At 46.5% G+C, this 23,509-nt stretch overlaps 1 pseudogene; it reads right to left on the reverse strand.

Annotated features, from left to right (window-relative positions):
- LOC124038602 overlaps window positions 1-23,509 on the reverse strand; it is a 273,183-nt pseudogene that overhangs the window by 84,197 nt on the left and 165,477 nt on the right.

Genomic DNA, 23,509 nt, shown 5'->3' on the forward strand with positions numbered 1-23,509 from the left:
TGGAGTGGTGTAATGCTTGCCGCCATTGGACTCTGGAGCAGTAGAAATGCGTTCTTTGGAATGATGAATCACGCTTCACCATCTGGCAGTCCAGTGGACAAATCTGGGTTTAGCGGATGCCAGGAGATCGCTACAGTACCTGGCTCAATGCATAGTGCCAACTGTAAAGTTTGGTGGAGGAGGAATAATGGTCTGGGGATATTTTTCATAGTTCAAGCTAAGCCCCAAAGTTCCAGTGGAGGCAAATCTTAACGCTACAGCATAGAATGACATTCTAGACAATTTTATGCTTCCAACTTTGTGTCAACAGTTTGGGGAAGGCCCTTTCCTGTTTCAGCATGACAATGCCCCCGTGCACAAAGTGTGGTCCATACAGGAATGGTTTGTCGAGATCATGTGGAAGAACTTGACTGGCCTGCACAAAGCCCTGACCTCAACCCCATCGAACAACTTTGGGATGAATTGGAACGCCGACTGTGAGCCAGGCCTAATCAAACAACATCAGTGCCCGACCTCACTAATGCTCTTGTGGCTGAATGGAAGCAAGTCCCTGCAGAATTTTTTTCACCTTTATTTAACCAGGTAGGCCAGTTGAGAACAAGTTCTCATTTACAACTGCGACCTGGCCAAGATAAAGCAAAGCAGTGCGACAAACACAACAACAAAGTTACACATAAACAAACGTACAGTCAATAACACAAAAGAAAAGAAAAATAGACAAATCTATGTACAGTGTGTGCAAATGTAGAAGAGTAGGAAGATAGGCAATCAATAGGCCCTAGAGACTAAAATAATTACAATTTAGTATTAATACTGGAGTGATAGATGTGCAGATGCAAGTAAATATACTGGGGTTCAAAAGAGCAAGAGTGTAAGTAATAATATGGGGATGAGGTAGTTGGGTATGCTATTTACAAATTGGCTGTGTACAGGTACAGTGGTCAGTGAGCTGCTCAGACAGCTGATGCTTAAAGTTAGAGAGGGAGATATAAGACTCCAGCTTCAGAGATTTTTGCAATTTGTTCCAGTCATTGGCAGCAGAGAACTGGAAGGAAAGGCAGCCAAAGGAAGTTTTGGCTTTGGGGATGACCAGTGAAATATACCTGCTGGAGCACATGCTACGGGGGGAGGGGGGGGTGTTGCTATGGTGACCACTGAACTGAGATAAGACTTATAGATGACCTGGAGCCAGTGGGTTTGGCGACAAATATGAAGCAATGGCAAGCCAACGAGAGTATACCGGTCGCAGTGTTGGGTAGTATATGGGGCTTCGGTGACAAAACTGATGGCCCTGTGATAGACTACAACCAGTTTGCTGAGTAGAGTGTTGGAGACTATTTTGTAAATGACATTGCCTAAGTCAAGGATCGGTAGGATAGTCAGTTCACGAGGGTAAGTTTGACCGCATTAGTGAAGGAGGTTTTGTTGCAAAATAGGAAGCCGACAACATCTAGTGGAAAGCCTTCCCAGAAGAGTAGAGGCTGTTATAGCAACAAAGGTTTGGGTAGTCCTATGGCAGCAAACTCCATATTAATGCCCATGATTTTGGAATGAGATGTTTGACGAGCACATACTTTTGGTCATGTTGTGTATGTTTTGAGGATCATATTCATAGTATAATCAATGTGAGCAGAGACTGAGTCACGAGGAGTAGAGATAGTTGTATCACCTTTTTAGAGGGCATTCATGGGTTCTAGGTATGTGTCCCAAATGGCAACCTATTTCTTATATAGACCAGAGATTCCCTATATAGGGCACAACTTTTAACCAGGGCCTATAGGGAACTACTTGTAACCAGGATCTATAGGGTTCTGGTCCAAAAGAGTGCAATATATAGCTAATAGGGTGCCATTTGCGATGTAGACCAGAACTCACCTCTGTAGAGAGCATCCAGGGATCCTAGAACTCCTAGTAGAGTAATCTATGATAGTTATCTAAGGGTGTATAATAGCAGCAGATAATAGCAGCAGAGAGTTGTATCACCTTTGTAGAGGACATCCAGGGGTTCTAGGACTCCTCTTCTGAAGGAGGCCAGGGGATCCTTAACACAGGAGCGCAGACTGAGAATGCTCTGTAGGTGTGGCTCCCTGAGCAGCAGCTCTCTGTAGGCGATGAGCTGCGGTGAGCGACACAGCAACGCTGCCACGTTGTGGACAAACTCCGGCACCAGGCACGTGTAGGCGTTGTCCGCCTGGCAGTAGTGGTACGCCACCACCTGGGGGCGATAGAGAGTGGGATACGTGATAGTCAGGTCAGTAAAATGGGATGGAAAATACAATATTGGGTTGAGAGAGAGATGTGTGACGGGGCTGGTAATATTGCTGGGCATGGTGCTGGGGAGAGGGATGTGTGATGGAGCTGGGAATGGGGCTGGGAATGGTGTGGGGAAATGGTGCTGGGGGAGGGATGTGTGATGGAGCTGGGAATGGGGCTGTGAATGCTGGGGAGAAGGATGTGTGATGGGGCTGTGAATGCTGGGAATAAGGATGTGTGATGGGGCTGGGAATGCTGGGGAGAAGGATGTGTGATGGGGCTGTGAATGCTGGGAATAAGGATGTGTGATGGGGCTGTGAATGCTGGGGAGAAGGATGTGTGATGGGGCTGGGAATGGGGCTGTGAATGCTGGGGAGAAGTATGTGTGATGGGGCTGTGAATGCTGGGAATAAGGATGTGTGATGGGGCTGGGAATGCTGGGGAGAAGGATGTGTGATGGGGCTGGGAATGCTGGGGAGAAGGATGTGTGATGGGGCTGTGAATGCTGGGAATAAGGATGTGTGATGGGGCTGGGAATGGGAATGGTGCTGGGAAGAGGGATGTGTGATGGGGCTGGGAATGCTGGGAATAAGGATGTGTGATGGGGCTGTGAATGCTGGGGAGAAGGATGTGTGATGGGGCTGTGAATGCTGGGAATAAGGATGTGTGATGGGAATGGGAATGGTGCTGGGAAGAGGGATGTGTGATGGGGCTGGGAATGGGAATGGTGCTGGGAGAAGGAATGTGTGATGGTGCTGGGAATGGTGCTGGGCAGAGGGATGTGTGATTGGGCTGGGAATGGGAATGGTGCTGAGAGAAGGAATGTGTGATGGTGCTGGGCAGAGGGATGTGTGATTGGGCTAGGAATGGGAATGGTGCTGGGAGTGGTGCTGGGGAGAGGGCTGTGTGATGGGGCTGGTAATGGGTGTGGCTGGGGAGGGGGTTGGGGCGAGGGTTGGGTATGGGGCTGGGTGAGGGATGGGCTGGGGGTTGGAGGGGTGGGAATGGGTCTGGGGTTGGGAGGGTTGGGAATAGGGCTGGGGAGAGGGATGGGGCTGGGGTAGGGGGATGGGGCTGGGGAGAGGATTGGGGCTGGGGGAGGGATGGGGCTGGGGGAGGGATGGGGCTGGGGCAGGGATGGGGCTGGGGAGAGGAATGGGGCTGGGGAGGGGGATGGGCCTGGGAATGGGACTGGGACTGGGGAGAGGGATGAAGATGGGGCTGGGGGAGGGATAGCTCTGGGAGAGGGATGGGGCTGGGGAGGGGGATGGGGCTGGGAACGGGACTGGGACTGGGGAGAGGGATGAGGATGGGGCTGGGGGGAGGGATGGGGCTGGGTATGGGCTAGAGATGGGGTTGGAGGTGGGGATGCAGGCGGAGGCGGGGCTGGAGGCATAGCTTGATGTGGGGCTACAAATGGCATCTGTCTCCCCTGTTTAGGGTTTAGGGAAGGGGAGACTGGGGCTATGGTGTGATGATGTGTGTTGTGGGGATTTCGGGAAGCCACTAGGCACCGCCTCATACATCAGTCATACCTTATTTAACAGTCTAGACATGTTAATAAATGTTAACAAGTTTACTCCAGAGAAAAGGTTGTAAGAATGTTTATAGGCCAAAATGGACATCTGTAATCTAAAGAGCCTTGCGTACTGATGTCTCAAATGTGAAACTTGAAACTGATCCAATATCCACACTAACGTGCCACTTAATATGAAGTTGGACATGCATTTTAAGTGGTATGCTAGCTAGACAATGAGGGTATAATCTTTTTTGGAGGTTTTATATTTTTTTTTACCTGAGATGCCAGTCTCCTCATGGTCTCCTCCTGGCGTGGTCTCATCTCGGGGGTCCCGGGACAGCTTCCCCCTCCCAGGGTACCTGTGCTGTGGGACGGCTGGGTAAGGGGGAGCTCTCCATCTGAGGAAACGCATAGAAGGAAGAGGGTTTTACCAATGGCATGGTTGTCAAACCATTATTGTGTTACCTTAAAGGGGATATCTGCGTTTCAAACATTAACAAAACGGATACGCCGCCTCTGTTTTGGAGAACAGAAATATTTTTAAGAAACTTAATTGAAAGATGAGTTGTTGGGTGTGGTAATTTTAACAACACTCTCTAATAGTAGGTATCTGAGCCTACGTTTGGGTGAGGCCTGCGGAGAGTCAGAGGCCATCTGTCTCATGCGTGTTCCGTGGCAGCTCAGCGCCACCAGACGAGAGATGATGGCCGTCTTGCCATAGCCGATGTTGCCCACGACAACTACACCGCGGTTAGTGCTGTTTTTGCCACTGTTGAGATGGGCGTCGACCTCCTGGAACAGCCAGTCACGACCGGTGAAGATGGAGTCCATGGTGATGCTGGGCACCTCGAAGAGGAGGGGCTTCAGGGAGATGACAGGTGGCCGGTATGGAGCGAACCGCACTGGAGGGGGAGAGCAGGAGGATGACAGTTAAAACGGTTGCTACCATTACATTGACCTACGGTGAGTCCTGACTGTCATGGGACTGCCTCAGGGTTAGGTAGGTTACTTTATTTTGATCTTTTCTCCTCAACTCACCCGCTTAACCAGGAAGCCAGCCACTCCATTGTGTCTGAGGAAACACTGTTCACCTGACGACTGAGGTCAGCCTGCAGGCGCCTGGCCCGCCACGCTAGAGCATGATGAGCCATGTAGCCAAACCCTCCCCTAACCCGCATGACGCTGGGCCAATTGTGCGGCACCCTATGGGACTCCCGCTCACGGCCGGTTGTGATACAGCCCGGGATCGAACCATGGTCTGTAGTGACACCTCTATCACTGTGATGCAGTGCCTTAGACCACTGCACCACTTGGGAGGCCCGGGCTGGTAACTTTCTAAATGTAATCTGTTACAGTTACAAGTTATCTGTCCAAAATTGTAATCAGTAACGTAACTTTTGGATTACCCAAACTCAGTAATGTAATCTGATTACTTTCCCCCTAAAACATTTGCAGTTTCACTGTCATTACGGGGTATTGTGTGTAGCTGGGTGAGATGTTTTTTATTAATACATTTTGAATTCAGGCTGTAACACAACAAAATGTGGAATAAGTCAATGGGTGGAGCTATATGGAAATATTTGGAACTATAGGGAGCTACAGTGGCAAGAAAATGTATGTGAACCACTTTGGAAATACCTGGATTTCTGCATGAATTGGTCATAGAATTTGATCTGAACTTCATCTATGAAAAAACAATAGACAAACACAGTCTGCTTAAACTAATATGCACAAACAATTATAAGTTTTCATGACTTTATTGAACACACTGTATAAACATTCACAGTATAGGGTTGAAAAAGTATGTAAACCCTTGTATTTAATAACTAGTTGACCCTCCTTTGGCAGCAATAACCTCAACCAAATGTTTTCTGTAGTTGCGAATCAGACATGCACAACGGTCAGGAGGAATTTTGGACCATTGCTCTTTACAAAACTGTTTCAGTTTATGTCTGGTTCCTGGGATGTCTGGTGTGAACCGCTGTCTTGAGGTCATGCCACAGCATCTCAATAGGGATGAGGTCAGGACACTCCAGAAGGTGTATTTTCTTCCCTTGAAGTCATGTTGTTGTTGATTTACTTCTGTGGTTTGGGTTGTTGTCCTGTTGCATCACCCAACTTCTGTTGAGCTTCAATTGGTGGACAGATAGCCTTACATTCTCCTCATGAAGTTACCCTCTTTGGGTACAGCAAGCCCCATACCCCTCTCCCTGTCTCCCACACCCAGGCTGCTGTGGTCAGAGAGAAGTCGTAAATTCCTGGAGCAGATGATGTCCTCATGGCCACAGTATAGAGAGAGAGTAAAGTTTCATAGGGAGAACAAAGGAATTTCTTCCACCTCACAGAACTTGAGGTCCAAACAACATTTATGTTCTGGAGAAGGTATAAAAGATTGGTGAAGAATCCAGCTACGAACTGGTCCATTTGGTACAATTTTGTGAAACTCATGGGAGACAATACAGCCACATTACCATTACCATAATGCTGTTTATATATTAGCCTCAGATATGATTGTTGTATATGATGAATGAGTGATGAATGATGATACTGTTTGTAAAATTGTGTAATGTGATTTTGGACTGTTTAATGAAGGAAACTCCATTTCCCTTTTGAGTTTAACTATATCAGAGGACCGCCCATGAGCCCAGTTAGGACCTGGCGTCATGAGACAGCCTTTTTCTGCTCTCCCGAATAAAACCCCCACTTTGAGAATTTCTCAACAGACCATGTTGCTCTCAATTACGAGAGGACAAAGGTTGCAGATCAGCTTACCACAATAACGAGAGGGCCAAGGTTTGAGACCAGACTGCTGAATCTTTTAACCGAAAACCGCCGAAACATCTGTCCATAACAACATGAATGAATGTCCTTCTGAACTATTCATTCTAACCACGACAGAGAGGGCGGACAAACTCTCCATCAGAAACAAACTTTTCAACAGAGACCCCGACGACACACAGCGTAAATATATATATTGATTGCAGTTGTTCCAGAATGAGTGAGCGTTCATGTGCAAAGGATTAGCATTTCAATTGTTAGAATTATCAACTGTGTGTTGTTTTATCTCAGTCGACCCCCACTTCCCTTTTGTACACCAAGCCGCGATGCCGGTTTAGCCCACTAGGGCACATTCCCCGATCATTTCTTGAAACCATATTTACTTTGTTTGTGTGTGCACTTCTGTGATTGTTTAGTTAGTTAATAAATAAATGATTTAAGACAATTGATTGTATGGATGACTCATAGTGAAGACTGGGTTCGTGGAGATAACTAACAATTTACAACATTTAAATGAGACTAACGTGAGGTAAAGAATAATTCATTAATCAGAAGAATCTTGATATGAAAATATCTGAAAAATTATATTAGGAAAATTATAACCTTGTAATCTGAATATTTTCCTTGGTGCCCCGACATCTTAGTTAATTACAGCTACATGATTAATCAGTTTAATTGCATAATAATAATTACAGAGGATCTTTGATAAAGATGAATCTTCAGTTTAATGATGCCAAAGACACAACACCTGCAAAATGTCTTGATAAACTTGGGAATTCATTTTTTCGTTGATACTTTGGAATCAAAATATATATTTAATATTTTGTTAATATTAAGACAAATATTTGAGATTTGAGATTGTACCATCTTTCAAGAGTCACTGAAACACTGCTGGCTTTCCACTGGTTGCAAAAACAATGATTTGATAGGCAGCTTAAACCTCTTCAATTCAATCATTATTGGGTTAAGATATACATATACATTTGTGAAGATCCACAACAATCTGTTATGCACAAATAGCTAAATGAGAGAGCAGCAGTGTGATTCACACCACTGCAATTTGAGGATATGAATACCAAGTGAAAACCCATAGGCCACACCACTGCTGTCCTCCTTACCTCCATGCGTTTATTCATGTTGGATAATCTTTGGAAGACAGCTTGGACTGTAGCCCCCCAAAAAGCCTATTCCTGCTCTTTTCCAACGATCCATCAACACATGTGGTGTGTCATCATAGTGGTCTCTGACTTGTGGTCGGACTCACTCAGGCGGAACAAACTTAAACTTGCAACTTAATTCAATGCTGATTTGTATTTATTATGGATTCCCACTAGTTCCTCCCTAGGCAGCAGCTACTCTTCCTGGGGTTTGTTATGGATCCCTATTAGTTCATGCTAAGGCAGCAGCTACTGTTCCTGGGGTTTATTATGGTCAGCAGTTACTCTTCCTGGGGTTTATTATGGTCAGCAGCTACTCTTCCTGGGGTTTATTATGGTCAGCAGTTACTCTTCCTGGGGTTTATTATGGTCAGCAGTTACTCTTCCTGGGGTTTATTATGGTCAGCAGCTACTCTTCCTGGGGTTTATTATGGTCAGCAGCTACTCTTCCTGGGGTTTATTATGGTCAGCAGCTACTCTTCCTGGGGTTTATTATGGTCAGCAGCTACTCTTCCTGGGGTTTATTATGGTCAGCAGCTACTCTTCATGGGGTTTATTATGGTCAGCAGCTACTCTTCCTGGGGTTTATTATGGTCAGCAGCTACTCTTCCTGGGTTTTATTATGGTCAGCAGTTACTCTTCCTGTGGTTTATTATGGTCAGCAGTTACTCTTCCTGGGGTTTATTATGGTCAGCAGCTACTCATCCTGGGGTTTATCATAGTCAGCAGCTACTCTTCCTGGGGTTTATTATGGTCAGCAGCTACTCTTCCTGGGGTTTATTATGGTCAGCAGCTACCCTTCCTGGGGTTTATTATGGTCAGCAGCTACTCTTCCTGGGGTTTATTATGGTCAGCAGCTACTCTTCCTGGGGTTTGTTTAAGGCAACATAGAGTTAAAACAACACACTTCCCAACACAGTTTTTCAAAAGTATCTGTAATCTGATTACAATATTGTAGCTGGTAATGTAACAGACTACATTTCGTTTTTTGTAATCTGTTATTCCCAAACCTTGGACGACCTCCTACTGCTGTAATCATGTGGCAGAAAAGGGATTCAAGGGAAGTATTTATAATTTACACATAAAACATGTTCTATTAGTTTTCCCTCGTTTTCCTCACGAGGGGGAGTAATTAGATAAACGTCTTTCTTCATCTGAACATGTCCTAACACAAATTCTATTCGTTTTCCTCACGAGGGGGAGTAATTAGATAAACGTCTTTCTTCATCTGAACATGTCCTAACACAAATTCTATTCGTTTTCCTCACGAGGGGGAGTAATTAGATAAACGTCTTTCTTCATCTGAACATGTCCTAACACAAATTCTAGTCATTTTCCTCACGAGGGGGAGTAATTAGATAAACGTCTTTCTTCATCTGAACATGTCCTAACACAAATTCTATTTGTTTTCCTCACGAGGGGGAGTAATTAGATAAACATATTTCTTAATCTGAACATGTGTAGTATTACAAAACCGAATGGATGGAAACGATGGGGGAGTAATTTTAACAAAGCTAATCTGAAAACAAGGCTCCCTAAATGTTATCAGCATATCAAATGTGCGACCCGGTCTGGTAAAATTCAGGATAATTGTTACTCTAACTTCCGCGACGCATACAAATTTCTCCCTCACCATCCTTTCGGCAAATCTGACCACGACTCCATTTTGTTCCTCCCAGCCTATAGACAGAAACTAAAACAGGAAATGCCCATGCTCAGGTCTGTTCAACGCTGGTCCGACAAATCTGATTCCACGCTTCAAGATTGCTTTGATCATGTGGACTGGGATATGTTCTGGATAGCATCGAACAACAACATTGATGTATACGCTGGTTCGGTGAGCGGGTTTATTAGCATGTGCATTGGTGACGTTTTACCCACGGCAACTATTAAAACCTTCCCAAAACAGAAACCGTGGATTGATGGCAGCATTCGCGCAAAACAACTCAATCATCGAGTTTGCAGACGACACTACAGTGGAAGGCTTGATTACCAACAACAACGAGACGGCCTACAGGGAGGAGGTGAGGGCCCTCGGAGTGTGGTGTCAGGAAAATAACCTCACACTCAACGTCAACAAAACTAAGTAGATGATCGTGGACTTCAGGAAACAGTAGAGGGAGCATCCCCCTATCCACATTGACGGGACAGTAGTGGAGAAGTTCCTTGGCGTACACATCACGGACAAACTGAAATGGTCCACCCACACAGACATCGTGGTGAAGAAGGCGCAACAGCGCCTCTTCAACCTCAGGAGGTGGAAGAAATTTGGCTTGCCACCAAAAACACTCACAAACTTTTACAGATGCACAATCGAGAGCGTCCTGTCAGACTGTATCGCCGCCTGGTATGGCAACTGCTCCGCCCACAACCGCATGCTCTCCAGAGGGTAGTGAGGTCTGCACAATGCATCACCGGGGGCAAACTACCTGCCCTCCAGGACACCTACACCACCCGATGTCACAGGAAGGCCAAAAAGATCATCAAGAACAAACAACCACTGTTGTTGAAAAGACTGAAAAACAGTTTCTATCTCAAGGCCATCAGACTGTTAAACAGCCATCACTAACAATGAGTGGCTGCTGCCAACATACTAACTACAATCTCTAGCCACTTTAACAATTAAAAATTGGATGTAATAAATGTATCACTCGTCACTTTAAACAATGCCACTTTATATAATGTTTACATACCCTACATTACTCATCTCATTTCTATATACTGTACTCTATACCATCTTGCCTATGCCGTTCGGCCATCGCTCATCCATATATTGATATGTACATATTCTAATTAATTCCTTTACACTTGTGTATAAGGTAGTTGTTGTGAAATTGTTAGATTACTTGTTAGATATTACTGCACAGTCGGAACTAGAAGCACAAGCATTTCGCTACACTCGCATTAACATCTGCTAACCATGTGAATGTGACCAATACAATTTTATTTGATGTTTGGACTCAAATATGTCTGGAGATGAAAGAAGGAAAACATCTAAACATGAGTACTACTTCTAAACATGAGTACTACTTCTAAACATGAGTACTAGTTCTGTGTCTCTCAGGACAGATTCCTTCTTAGGGGCTAGGGACATTTTTTCAGAATTTCCGCCTGACTGACAAAGTAAACTGCCTGTTACTCAGGCCCAGATATATAATTGTGAACTTTGGATAGAAAACACTTTGAATTTTGTAGAAATGTCAAAATAATGTATGAGACTATAAGAAAATTGATATGGTAGGAGACAATCCAAAGAAAAAACAAGCGGAAGATATATTCTTTTTTTAGATCCTCATGCTCTTACAATGGAAAGCTATGGGTCCTATGCAATTCCAGCTCCCAGATTGCAATTCATATGGCTTCCACTAGATGTCAACATTCTTTGTTCAAGGTTTCAGGCTTGTTTCTTCCAAAACAAGGAATTTTGAGTTTTGGTACATCGGAGTTGGATATCAGTCTGTGGGCGTGAAATGAAATGAACGCGCACTAGCTAATTTTACTTTTCTATTGAACATACTTCTTTCCGTATGAAATATTAGAGTTTAATTACATTTTAGGGTACCTGAGGATTACATAGAAACGTAGTTTGACTTAAACGTAGATTGATTTTTGGATTCCTTTGTCTGCATGTTGAACTCAAATTGATGGCGCAAACTAAACAGACTTTTTGGGATATAAAGAAGGATTTTATCTAACAAAACAACCATGCATGTTGTAGCTGGGACCCTTTGGATTGCAAATCAGAGGAAGATTTTAGGTGATTATTTAATCGCTATTCGTGATTTTATGAAGCCTGTGCTGGTTGAAAAATATGTTGATGAGGGTGCGCGGTCCTCAAACAATCGCATGGCATGCTTTCGCTGTAAAGCTTATTGTAAATCGGACAATGCATGTAAATTGTCGACAGGTGTTCCGCTGATGGGACGCCTAGCCCTAATGAACTTTACAGTTAGCGGTGTTATTTGAAACAACATCACTAACATGTGTAACTAACCCACTATTAGTGCTGAGGTGGGTACACATGTAACCAGACATGTAACCAGTTCAAAGTAAAGTACATTTACAGGATTGGGATAGCCAGGCATGGCTGTTAGCAGAAGTGGAGAAAAACAGAAGTAAGATGAAGCAATGAGAGAACAGACAGGGGAACGAAGAGCATAACAGAATGGAATCTGGCAGCCGTGTGCAGTATGCTAGTGGTGCAGGGTTGGGGTCAAAGTTCAATTACATTTGAATTCAATCAACTCAGGAAATAACAGAAATTCCAATTCCAATGAAGAACTGAAATAGGGCTACACGATATCTAATTGCGTTGTTTTGTTAACCAAATATTGCAATTGCAATTTGGCTAGTGATATACACTCAAATCAAATTGGGAAAGGGGGATACCTAGTCAACTGAATGTATTCAACTGAAATGTGTCCTCTGCATTTAACCCTCTGAATCAAAGAGGTGTGGGGGGCTGCCTTAATCCACATCCACGTCTTTGCCCAGGGAACATTGTATTGGTCACATACACATACTGAGCAGATGTTATTGCGGTTGGAGCCAAATGCTTGTGTTCCTAGCTCCAACAATACAGTTTATTAGGTACAACCAACCCGTTTATGAAAAGGGTTTGCTTCTACAGACAGTGAGTTACGTGGTCGTGGCTTGCTATATAAAGCAGGCAGACAGGCATCGAGGAATTCAGTTACTGTTAGATTGTACTTTAGAATGGGCAAAACGAGCGACCTTAGCGCCCTTGAGTTTGATCGCCGGTGCCAGGTGCGCCAGTTCTAGTACCTCGGAAATGTACAGCCTCCTGGGCTTTTCATGCACGACAGTGTGTAGGGTTTACAGAGAATGGTGCAACAAACAGAAAGCATCCAGTCAGCAGCAGTCCTGTGGATGAAAACAGCTAGTTGATGAGAGGTAGAGGGAGAATGGCAAGAATCGTGCAAGCTAACTAGCGGGCCACAAACAGACAAATAACGGCGCAGTACGACAGTGGTGTGCAGTACAGCATCTCAGAACGCACAACTCGTTGGTGCTTGTCACGGATGGGCTATTGCAGCAGGCAATCACACAAGGTTCCGCTCCTATCAGCTAAAAACAAGAAGAAGAAGGGCACGCGATCACCAACACTGGACAATTGAGGAGTGGAAAAACAGTGCCTGATTCGACGAGTCCCGGTCCTTTTGCTTCATGCTGATGGCAATCAGGATTTAGTTTAAGCAGTATGAATGAGTCCATGGCCCCATCCTGCCTGGTGTCAACGGTACAGGTTGGTGGCAATGGTGTAATGGTGTGAGGAATGTTTTCCTGGCACACGTTAGGTCCCTTAATACCAACTAAGCAATGTTTCAATGCCCCGTAGAATTCAGGCTGTTCTGGAGGCAAAGGGGGTCCAACCCGGTACCAGATGTGTGTACCTAATAAACTGGTCCCTGAGTGGACATAAAAACACTTGAGTAAATTATTAGAATCATATGAATCGAAGAAGCAAATTGGAAAGCAGCATTGTTCTTGCTTGGAACAATCTGTTGACTACATTTGACCTAACAGAACAATGCAAGCTTATAGTGAATCTAACGGGGAGGAGGAACTGAGCTACTTGAGGGAAAGGGGGCGAGGCTTGTTGTGTGCGGGAAACAGCCGAAAGAGGAGAGAGGGAGAGAATTGAATTGAGCTAAATCACCTCAAATAAAAACAGACAACAAACAGACACACAAAGACAAACACACAGAGACACAGACACACAGAGACAGAGACACACAGAGACACAGGCACACAGAGACAGATACACAGAGACACGGAAACACACAGACACACAGAGACAGAAATATACAGAGAAAGAGACACAGAGACAGAGACACACAGAGACAGAATGACACAGAGACAGAGACACATACACACAGAGACACAGATAGAGATAGAGACAGAAACACGCAGGAGAGACACGTACACACAGACACACAGAGAAAGAGAAACAGACACACAAAGACAGAGAAACACACACACACACACAAATAGTATTAACATAAGGATGTCAATAAATACCGGGCATTAAGTAATGCTAATCTCAATAAGAAGTGACTAAATGCACAAGCTCTCTCCTCTCCCAATGTAATCACCAAGATACTACACCAGTACAGCTCTCTCCTCTCCTACTGTAATCACCAAGATACTACACCAGTACAGCTCTCTTCCCCTCCTACTGTAATCACCAAGATACTACACCAGTACAGCTCTCTCCTCTCCCAATGTAATCACCAAGATACTACACCAGTACAGCTTTCTCCCCTCCTACTGTAATCACCAAGATACTACACCAGTACAGCTCTCTCCTCTCCCACTGTAATCACCAAGATACTACACCAGTTCAGCTCTCTCCCCTCCTACTGTAATCACCAAGATACTACACCAGTACAGCTCTCTCCTCTCCCACTGTAATCACCAAGATACTACACCAGTACAGCTCTCTTATCCCACTGTAAGATACTGCTTCCATCACGTGGACTGGGACATGTTTCGTATTGCGTCAGATGGGAATATTGACGAATACGCTGATTCGGTGTGCGAGTTCATTAGAACGTGCGTCGAAGATGTCGTTCCCATAGCAACGATAAAAACATTCCCTAACCAGAAACCGTGGATTGATGGCAGCATTCGCGTGAAACTGAAAGCGCGAACCACTGCTTTTAATCAGGGCAAGGTGTCTGGCAACATGACTGAATACAAACAGTGCAGCTATTCCCTCCGTAAGGCTATTAAACAAGCTAAGCGTCAGTACAGAGACAAAGTGGAATCTCAATTCAATGGCTCAGACACAAGAGGCATGTGGCAGGGTCTACAGTCAATCACGGACTACAAGATGAAATCCAGCCCAGTCACGGACCAGGATGTCTTGCTCCCAGGCAGACTAAATAACTTTTTGCCCGCTTTGAGGACAATACAGTGCCACTGACACGGCCTGCAACGGAAACATGCGGTCTCTCCTTCACTGCAGCCGAGGTGAGTAAGACATTTAAACGTGTTAACCCTCGCAAGGCTGCAGGCCCAGACGGCATCCCCAGCCGCGCCCTCAGAGCATGCGCAGACCAGCTGGCCGGTGTGTTTACGGACATATTCAATCAATCCCTATACCAGTCTGCTGTTCCCACATGCTTCAAGAGGGCCACCATTGTTCCTGTTCCCAAGAAAGCTAAGGTAACTGAGCTAAACGACTACCGCCCCGTAGCACTCACTTCCGTCATCATGAAGTGCTTTGAGAGACTAGTCAAGGACCATATCACCTCCACCCTACCTGACACCCTAGACCCACTCCAATTTGCTTACCGCCCAAAAAGGTCCACAGACGATGCAATCTCAACCACACTGCACACTGCCCTAACCCACCTGGACAAGAGGAATACCTATGTGAGAATGCTGTTCATCGACTACAGCTCGGCATTCAACACCATAGTACCCTCCAAGCTCGTCATCAAGCTCGAGACCCTGGGTCTCGACCCCGCCCTGTGCAACTGGGTACTGGACTTCCTGACGGGCCGCCCCCAGGTGGTGAGGGTAGGCAACAACATCTCCTCCCCGCTGATCCTCAACACGGGGCCCCACAAGGGTGCGTTCTGAGCCCTCTCCTGTACTCCCTGTTCACCCACGACTGCGTGGCCACGCACGCCTCCAACTCAATCATCAAGTTTGCGGACGACACAACAGTGGTAGGCTTGATTACCAACAACGACGAGACGGCCTACAGGGAGGAGGTGAGGGCCCTTGGAGTGTGGTGTCAGGAAAATAACCTCACACTCAACGTCAACAAAACTAAGGAGATGATTGTGGACTTCAGGAAACAGCAGAGGGAACACCCCTATCCACATCGATGGAACAGTAGTGGAGAGGGTAGCTAGTTTTAAGTTCCTCGGCATACACATCACAGACAAACTGAATTGGTCCACTCACACTGACAGCGTCGTGAAGAAGGCGCAGCAGCGCCTATTCAACCTCAGGAGGCTGAAGAAATTCGGCTTGTCACCAAAAGCACTCACAAACTTCTACAGATGCACAATCGAGAGCATCCTGGCGGGCTGTATCACCGCCTGGTACGGCAACTGCTCCGCCCTCAACCGTAAGGCTCTCCAGAGGGTAGTGAGGACTGCACAACGCATCACCGGGGGCAAACTACCTGCCCTCCAGGACACCTACACCACCCGTTGTTACAGGAAGGCCATAAAGATCATCAAGGACATCAACCACCGAACCACCGCCTGTTCACCCCGCTATCATCCAGAAGGCGAGGTCAGTACAGGTGCATCAAAGCTGGGACCGAGAGACTGAAAAACAGCTTCTATCTCAAGGCCATCAGACTGTTAAACAGCCACCACTAACACTGAGTGGCTGCTGCCAACACACTGTCATTGACACTGACCCAACTCCAGCCATTTTAATAATGGGAATTGATGGGAAATGATGTAAATATATCACTAGCCACTTTAAACAATGCTACCTTATATAATGTTACTTACCCTACATTATTCATCTCATATGCATATGTATATACTGTACTCTACATCATCGACTGCATCCTTATGTAACACATGTATCACTAGCCACTTTAACTATGCCACTTTGTTTACTTTGTCTACACACTCATCTCATATGTATATACTGTACTCGATACCATCTACTGTATGCTGTTCTGTACCATCACTCATTCATATATCCTTATGTACATGTTCCTTATCCCCTTACACTGTGTATAAGACAGTAGTTTTGGAATTGTTAGTTAGATTACTTGTTGGTTATCACTGCATTGTCGGAACTAGAAGCACAAGCATTTCGCTACACTCGCATTAACATCTGCTAACCATGTGTATGTGACAAATACATTTTGATTTGATTTGATTTGATTTGAATCACCAAGATACTACACCAGTACAGCCCTCTCCCCTCCTACTGTAATCACCAAGATACTACACCAGTACAGCTCTCTCCTCTCCTACTGTAATCACCAAGATACTACACCAGTACAGCTCTCTCCTCTCCTACTGTAATCACCAAGATACTACACCAGTACAGCTCTCTCCTATCCCACTGCAATCACCAAGATACTACACCAGTACAGCTCTCTCCTCTCCTACTGTAATCACCAAGATACTACACCAGTACAGCTCTCTCCTCTACTACTGTAATCACCAAGATACTACACCAGTACAGCTCTCTCCTCTCCTACTGTAATCACCAAGATACTACACCAGAACAGCTCTCTCCTATCCCACTGTAATCACCAAGATACTACACCAGTACAGCTCTCTCCCCTCCTACTGTAATCACCAAGATACTACACCAGTACAGCTCTCTCCTCTCCTACTGTAATCACTGTAATCACCAAGATACTACACCAGTACAGCTCTCTCCTCTCCCAATGTAATCACCAAGATACTACACCAGTACAGCTCTCTCCCCTCCTACTGTAATCACCAAGATACTACACCAGTACAGCTCTCTCCCCTCCTACTGTAATCACCAAGATACTACACCAGTACAGCTCTCTCCTCTCCTACTGTAATCACCAAGATACTACACCAGTACAGCTCTCTCCCCTCCTACTGTAATCACCAAGATACTACACCAGTACAGCTCTCTCCTCTCCCAATGTAATCACCAAGATACTACACCAGTACAGCTCTCTCCTTTCCCACTGTAATCACCAAGATACTACACCAGTACAGGTCTCTCCCCTCCTACTGTAATCACCAAGATACTACACCAGTACAGCTCTCTCCCCTCGTACTGCAATCACCAAGATACTACACCTGTACAGTTTTCTCCCACTGTAATCACCAAGATACTACACCAGTACAGCTCTCTCCTCTCCCACTGTAATCACCAAGATACTACACCAGTTCAGCTCTCTCCCTCCTACTGTAATCACCAAGATACTACACCAGTACAGATCTCTCCTCTCCCACTGTAATCACCAAGATACTACACCAGTTCAGCTCTCTCCCCTCCTACTGTAATCACCAAGATACTACACCAGTACAGCTCTCTCCTCTCCTACTGTAATCACCAAGATACTACACCAGTACGGCTCTCTCCCACTGTAATCAACAAGATACTACACCAGTACAGCTCTCTCCCCTCCTACTGCAATCACCAAGATACTACACCTGTACAGCTCTCTCCCACTGTAATCACCAAGATACTACACCAGTACAGCTCTCTCCTCTCCTACTGTAATCACCAAGATACTACACCAGTACAGCTCACTCCTATCCCACTGTAATCACCAAGATACTACACCAGTACAGCTCTCTCCTCTCCTACTGTAATCACCAAGATACTACTCACCACTAGCAGTTGTCTATGGCAGTGACCATTAAGCATTAGGCCTATTAGTGAAGTCATATAGACTCTGTTGGTCTGCTGTAAGGTGATACAATCCTAGAAACATGGCTGCAAGGCTGTGAGCAGTAAGGTGGGAGCACGGACTGTTTCCAGGCTACGGTTTTGTCTGTGGGGTCTTCTGTAGATGGTGCTCTATCATTCCCTGTTCAGAGTGATACCTCTCAGGCAAGAAGGTAAGGTGTATGCCTAAGTATCACTCCTCCCCCCTGGCTAATCAGACAGAGAGGTATCCCTCTGTTTCCTCTCCTCCCGCCTGGCTAGTCAGACAGAGAGGTATCATTCTGTTTCCTCTCCTCCCCACTGGCTAGTCAGACAGAGAGGTATCACTCTGTTTCCTCTCCTCCCGCCTGGCTAGTCAGACAGAGAGGTATCACTCTGGTTCCTCTCCTCCCCCCTGGCTAGTCAGACAGAGAGGTATCACTCTGGTTCCTCTCCTCCCACCTGGCTAGTTAGAAGGAGAGGTATCACTCTGGTTCCTCTCCTCCCCCCTGGCTAGTCAGACAGAGAGGTATCACTCTGGTTCCTCTCCTCCCCCCTGGCTAGTCAGACAGAGAGGTATCACTCTGTTTCCTCTCCTCCCCCCTGGCTAGTTAGAAGGAGAGGTATCACTCTGGTTCCTCTCCTCCCCCCTGGCTAGTCAGATGGAGAGGTATCACTCTGGTTCCTCTCCTCCCCCTGGCTAGTCAGACAGAGAGGTATCACTCTGGCTAGTCAGACAGAGAGGCATCACTCTGGTTCCTCTCCTCCCCCTGGCTAGTCAGATGGAGAGGTATCACTCTGGTTCCTCTCCTCCCCCTGGTTAGTCAGACAGAGAGGCATCACTCTGGTTCCCCTGGCTAGTCAGATGGAGAGGTATCACTCTGTTTCCTCTCCTCCCCCTGGTTAGTCAGACAGAGAGGTATCACTCTGTTCCTCTCCTCCCCCTGGCTAGTCAGATGGAGAGGTATCACTCTGGTTCCTCTCCTCCCCCTGGCTAGTCAGACAGAGAGGTATCACTCTGGTTCCTCTCCTCCCCCTGGTTAGTCAGACAGAGAGGTATCACTCTGGTTCCTCTCCTCCCCCTGGCTAGTCAGACAGAGAGGTATCACTCTGTTTCCTCTCCTCCCCCTGGTTAGTCTCACTCTTGTTTCCTCTCCTCCCCCCTGGTTAGTCAGATGGAGAGGTATCACTCTTGTTTCCTCTCCTCCCCCCTGGTTAGTCAGATGGAGAGGTATCACTCTGGTTCCTCTCCTCCCACCTGGCTAGTCAGATGGAGAGGTATCACTCTGGTTCCTCTCCTCCCCCCTGGTTAGTCAGACAGAGAGGCATCACTCTGGTTCCTCTCCTCCCACCTGGCTAGTCAGATGGAGAGGTATCACTCTGGTTCCTCTCCTCCCCCCTGGTTAGTCAGACAGAGAGGTATCACTCTGGTTCCTCTCCTCCCCCTGGCTAGTCAGACAGAGAGGTATCACTCTGGTTCCTCTCCTCCCCCTGGCTAGTCAGACAGAGAGGTATCACTCTGTTTCCTCTCCTCCCCCCTGGCTAGTCAGACAGAGGCATCACTCTGGTTCCTCTCCTCCCCCTGGCTAGTCAGACAGAGAGGTATCACTCTGGTTCCTCTCCTCCCCTGGCTAGTATCACTCTGGTTCCTCTCCTCCCCTGGCTAGTCAGAAGAGGTATCACTCTGTATCTGGCTAGTCTGGAGAGGTATCATTCTGTTTCCTCTCCTCCCCTGGCTAGTCAGACAGAGAGGTATCACTCTGGTTCCTCTCCTCCCCCTGGCTAGTCAGACAGAGAGGTATCACTCTGTTTCCTCTCCTCCCCCTGGTTAGTCAGACTCTGTTTCCTCCTCCCCTGGCTAGTCAGACAGAGAGGTATCACTCTAGTTCCTCTCCTCCCCCTGGCTAGTCAGACAGAGAGGTATCACTCTGTTTCCTCTCCTCCCCCTGGCTAGTCAGACAGAGAGGTATCACTCTGTTTCCTCTCCCCCTGGTCAGATAGTCAGCTAGTCAGAGAGAGGTATCACTCTGTTTCCTCTCCTCCCCTGGCTAGTCAGACAGAGAGGTATCACTCTGTTCCTCTCCTCCCCCTGGCTAGTCAGACAGAGAGGTATCACTCTGTTTCCTCTCCTCCCCCTGGTTAGTCAGACAGAGAGGTATTTCCCTGTCCTCCCCTGGCTTGTCAGACAGAGAGGCATCACTCTGTTTCCTCTCCTCCCCTGGCTAGTCAGACAGAGAGGTATCACTCTGTTTCCTCTCCTCCCCACTGGCTAGTCAGACAGAGAGGTATCACTCTGTTTCCTCTCCTCCCCCCTGGTTAGTCAGACAGAGAGGTATCTCTCTGTTTCCTGTCCTCCCCCCTGGCTTGTCAGACAGAGAGGCATCACTCTGTTTCCTCTCCGCCCCCCTGGCTAGTCAGACAGAGAGGCATCACTCTGTTTCCTCTCCTCCCCCCTGGCTAGTCAGACAGAGAGGTATCACTCTGTTTCCTGTCCTCCCCCTTGGCTAGTCAGACAGAGAGGCTCACTCAGACAGTTGAATTATTCACCAGGTGAGGATGACTCAGAGCAGGGGAGGATGAAAGGATGGAGGGAGTGGATGAGAGGATGAGTGGTACTTCAGTCTGCTCCATATGAAGTACCAGGGGATCTACTCTCTACTCCACATCGTGTGCGTGTGTGAGTGTGTGTCTGCCTGCATGCACGCGTGTGTGTGTGTTAGTGTATGTGAATGTTGAGTGAGTGTGTTTTTGAGTGCCAGTGTGTGTGTGAGTGTTATGTGTGAGTGGGTGTTTGTGTAAATGTTGAATGAGTGAGTTTGTGTACCAATGTGTGTCTAAAATGAGTGGGTGTCAATCTAAGAAAGTGAACCTGCCTGTACCACCAGGTTTATCAACACCTCTAGCTAAGCTACCTCAGTTGATTCCCAAATGACACTATTACCTATCTAGGGCCCTGGTCAAAAATAGTGCACTAAATAAGGTGACATTTGGGATCAGTGAGCTAGTCCCTTGATTTCCCTGACAGCATCAAACAACATTAAACTAAAGAAGTGAAGCATCTGGTTATCATCTGACTAGCACAACAACCCTCTATACTATAGTGCAGGAGGACGCTTCAGCATCTGGTTTCCAGTTGAAGCTCGCATCCGCTACAAGACCATGGTGCTTGCCTACGGAGCTGTGAGGGGAACGGCACCTCAGTACCTCCAGGCTCTGATCAGGCCCTACACCCAAACAAGGGCACTGCGTTCATCCACCTCTGGCCTGCTCGCCTCCCTACCACTGAGGAAGTACAGTTCCCGCTCAGCCCAGTCAAAACTGTTCGCTGCTCTGGCCCCCCAATGGTGGAACAAACTCCCTCACGACGCCAGGACAGCGGAGTCAATCACCACCTTCCGGAGACACCTGAAACCCCACCTCTTTAAGGAATACCTAGGATAGGATAAAGTAATCCTTCTACCCCCCCCTTAAAGATTTAGATGCACTATTGTAAAGTGGCTGTTCCACTGGATGTCATAAGGTGAATGCACCAATTTGTAAGTCGCTCTGGATAAGAGCGTCTGCCAAATGACTTAAATGTAAATGTAATGTAAATGTTATCATCTGACTAGCGCAACAACCCTCTAGTATAATGCAGGAGGACACTTCAGCATCTGGTTACCATCTGACTAATACAACAACCCTCTAGTATAATGCAGGAGGACACTTCAGCATCTGGTTACCATCTGACTAATACAACAACCCTCTAGTATAATGCAGGAGGACACTTCAGCATCTGGTTACCATCTGACTAATACAACAACCCTCTAGTATAATGCAGGAGGACACTTCAGCATCTGGTTACCATCTGACTAATACAACAACCCTCTAGTATAGTGCAGGAGGACACTTCAGCATCTGGTTACCATCTGACTAATACAACAACCCTCTAGTATAGTGCAGGAGGACACTTCAGCATCTGGTTACCATCTGACTAATACAACAACCCTCTAGTATAGTGCAGGAGGACACTTCAGCATCTGGTTACCATCTGACTAGCACAACAACCCTCTAGTATAGTGCAGGAGGACACTTCAGCATCTGGTTACCATCTGACTAGCACAACAACCCTCTAGTATAGTGCAGGAGGACACTTCAGCATCTGGTTACCATCTGACTAGCACAACAACCCTCTAGTATAGTGCAGGAGGACACTTCAGCATCTGGTTATCATCTGACTAGCACAACAACCCTCTAGTATAGTGCAGGAGGACACTTCAGCATCTGGTTATCATCTGACTAGCACAACAACACTCTAGTATAGTGCAGGAGGACCCTTCGGCATCTGGTTACCATCTGACTAAAACAACAACCCTCTAGTATAGTGCAGGAGGACACTTCAGCATCTGGCTACCATCTAACTAAAACAACAACCCTCTAGTATAGTGCAGGAAGACACTTCAGCATCTGGCTACCATCTGACTAATACAACAACCCTCTAGTATAGTGCAGGAGGACACTTCAGCATGTGGCAACCATCTGACTTGCACAACAACCCTCTAGTATAGTGCAGGAGGACGCTTCAGCATTTGGTTACCATCTGACTAGCACAACAACCCTCTAGTATAGTGCAGGAGCACACTTCAGCATCTGGTTATCATCTGACTAGCACAACAACACTCTAGTATAGTGCAGGAGGACACTTCAGCATCTGGCTACCATCTGACTAAAACAACAACCCTCTAGTATAGTGCAGGAGGACACTTCAGCATCTGGCAACCATCTGACGAGCACAACAACCCTCTAGTATAGTGCAGGAGGACACTTCAGCATCTGGTTATCATCTGACTAGCACAACAACACTCTAGTATAGTGCAGGAGGACACTTCAGCATCTGGTTACCATCTGACTAATACAACAACCCTCTAGTATAGTGCAGGAGGACACTTCAGCATGTGGCAACCATCTGACTTGCACAACAACCCTCTAGTATAGTGCAGGAGGACGCTTCAGCATTTGGTTACCATCTGACTAGCACAACAACCCTCTAGTATAGTGCAGGAGGACACTTTAGCATCTGGTTACCATCTGACTAGCACAACAACCCTCTAGTATAGTGCAGGAGGACACTTTAGCATCTGGTTACCATCTGACTAGCACAACAACCCTCTAGTATAGTGCAGGAGGACACTTCAGCATCTGGCAACCATCTGACTAGCACAACAGCACTCTAGTATAGTGCAGGAGGACACTTCATCATCTGGCTACCATGGACTGAGGAGAGAGGTGTCTATCCATGTGTGTTATATCTAGACTGAGGAGAGAGGTGTCTGTCCATGTGTGTTATATCTAGACTGAGGAGAGGTGTCTGTCCATGTGTGTTATATCTAGACTGAGGAGAGAGGTGTCTATCCATGTGTATTATATCTAGACTGAGGAGAGAGGTGTCTGTCCA

This window comes from Oncorhynchus gorbuscha, linkage group LG06, assembly GCF_021184085.1.
Source record: "Oncorhynchus gorbuscha isolate QuinsamMale2020 ecotype Even-year linkage group LG06, OgorEven_v1.0, whole genome shotgun sequence".
NCBI lineage: Eukaryota > Metazoa > Chordata > Actinopteri > Salmoniformes > Salmonidae > Oncorhynchus > Oncorhynchus gorbuscha.